Here is a 2,520-nt window from a genome sequence, read left to right on the forward strand (position 1 = left end):
TCATTAAGTACGAATATAAAAACAAGGAAAAGATAGAGAGAAATAATAAACATTTGTGACAACCTTAATTTCAGTTTCTTCCAAATTTGGAGAGCTCCGTATTATGCAAAGAGCAAACGAAAGCTCAAAAAACTCTACAAGAGTAATCCAAGACATGAATAGGCGTTTCAGACAGTTAAGAACTTATGGAAGCCTTGTTGGTATAATTTTAGTTGATCCATTATCGAACTACGACTAAAATGCAAAAAATCAGGATGACAGAAATTCCAAAAAAAAAAAAGCGCACCTGAAAATTCATTACCATTAAGTAAAATTATGGAACATTACCTCAAAAAAATCCTAGCTGAAACACTCGAGAGCAGGCATAGACGAAAAAATATTGACAAAATCATCTTGGTCCTCTAGAACTAATTCTCTAGGCGCATACAGAACATTGGAAAGAACAGGGACATTTTCAAGATGTATCAATTGTATATTGCCACGAAAGACAAATGACCTTATCTTCGTAGCATTAATACTAATGAAGTACGGATTGTCTATGTCTTTTAGCACCAAATCCTCAAGAAATGGACAATTAGAGATCAAACTTTCAAACGTATCATAAGATAACGTGACAGATTTCACTATTAGACTAATCAACTTATTAAATCCCTTAAAGAAACATGAAAGCTGTATTTTACATTCCTTGAGATACAAATGCCTCAATGTTGAACAATTAAAAAAAAGTTAGGCAACCTGTATGGTGGATAAGTAATTGGAAATTTAAGGATAAAATATTGAAGAAGATCAGTGTCGAGGGAAAAAATCAAACGATCAACATCAGGACACACTATTAGACTAATAATATTGAGTGTGACCTTCAATATAATTCCTCTATGAAATCTGAGGAAACTATCAATAATTGGAATAAATCCAATGGTAGAGGACGTCAAGTCCTCGGGTGTTTTCCACACTGTTTGATCAAACATCACTTGTGGAATTCTCCAACAAATATATTGCCAGTCTTTCGAAAGTGTAGTAACTCCAACAACATCTCGAAAAGACAACCTACTTAGAATTTCATCGATTAAATGAATGTGAAGGTTGCTAAGTTAATCAGGATAAGGTAAACTAAGTCCTTGTTCATCCGGAGGCATGACAATCTGTAGAAAGTAAACAGAAGTATGTTATGTAAGGTCAAAGTACAAACTACGTGAACAACAAACAAACATGTCACAACTCTAAGATTAAAAAAAAGAGGTGCATAATAGGATGCAAATGTAACCTTTTTTCCATGTTTAAAAAATGCTAAAGAAATTATTTGTAGCTGTCATTTGCATTGATTTCTTTAATCTGCAACTCTTGATGTAAATTTGTTTGGTTTAGGTTAAATTAAAAACACATAAAGTATTTTTGTATAGAATTTAAAAAACAGTTAGACGTTTAAATTAGTGATGTTATACTTGTTGTACTAGAAATTTATAGTATTGAGTGCTTACATCAAAATACTATAGGAATGACATGTGTTTGTTGTAACTTTATAAATGAATAGATAATACTTAACACTTCCTATAGTACTAAAGATGTCATTTGTTAGTATCTATAAAATAGTTTGTATGAAATTTTAGTACAATGTTTGATCGTAAATTTAACTCTGGTAAAACTAATACTAGTATTACAATTAACCTCTTTTAACATATATGACCCAAAACATTTGTTCTACAAGAAGCATAAAATATTAATTTAGTGAACTACACACTTAAGTTCAACATTTTGGTGAAACATAATAAAAAAGTACATCTGAAATTTTAATTTATGCATAAGCTATTAATAAGAACACCAAAATCATGAGAAATTGTATTATTTTGTTAATTCAAATATTCATATCCAACCCCATAATCAAAGCTAAAACCATCAAGACTTGAAAGAGAAATCAGATTCGTATAAATTTAAAAAAAATATTGATAGTTGAACAAGGTGATATTCATTATTCAAGACTAAGTCATAAGTCCATATGCCTTTAATCTATGTTTTCTCATGATAAGATAATTAGAACTTTACAAATATTTTACTTTTTCTTAATAGTGTAATTATTTGAAAAACTACAATCTTAAGGAAAACAAGTTTGAAATAACTTAATTTTGTTGCTACAACCACCATTACACGATGAATTTAGATACACCCATCATCAGAGTATATTTCTTGTTATTGTTGTTTTATTTAGGGTTTCTTCCGAGGGTGACTCAATGCCTTTAAAGATGAGGCATATGCCTTAAACCCCAAAATTGAAGGGCCTAATTTTTTGTAATAATAACATTATCTTAAGCTTTTTGGCAAAAAAAAAAAAGAAAGAATGTTTTAATTTGTTTAAGATTCCTTTTTGTGGACCATTTTTTAAATTTAACTTTCACATGTTATGTTTAGGACTACAAGATCAATACATACATACATTCATACATACATACGTACATACATACATACATACATACATACATACATACGTACATACGTACATACATATATATATATATATATATATAT

Source organism: Solanum pennellii, chromosome 4 (assembly GCF_001406875.1).
Source record: "Solanum pennellii chromosome 4, SPENNV200".
NCBI lineage: Eukaryota > Viridiplantae > Streptophyta > Magnoliopsida > Solanales > Solanaceae > Solanum > Solanum pennellii.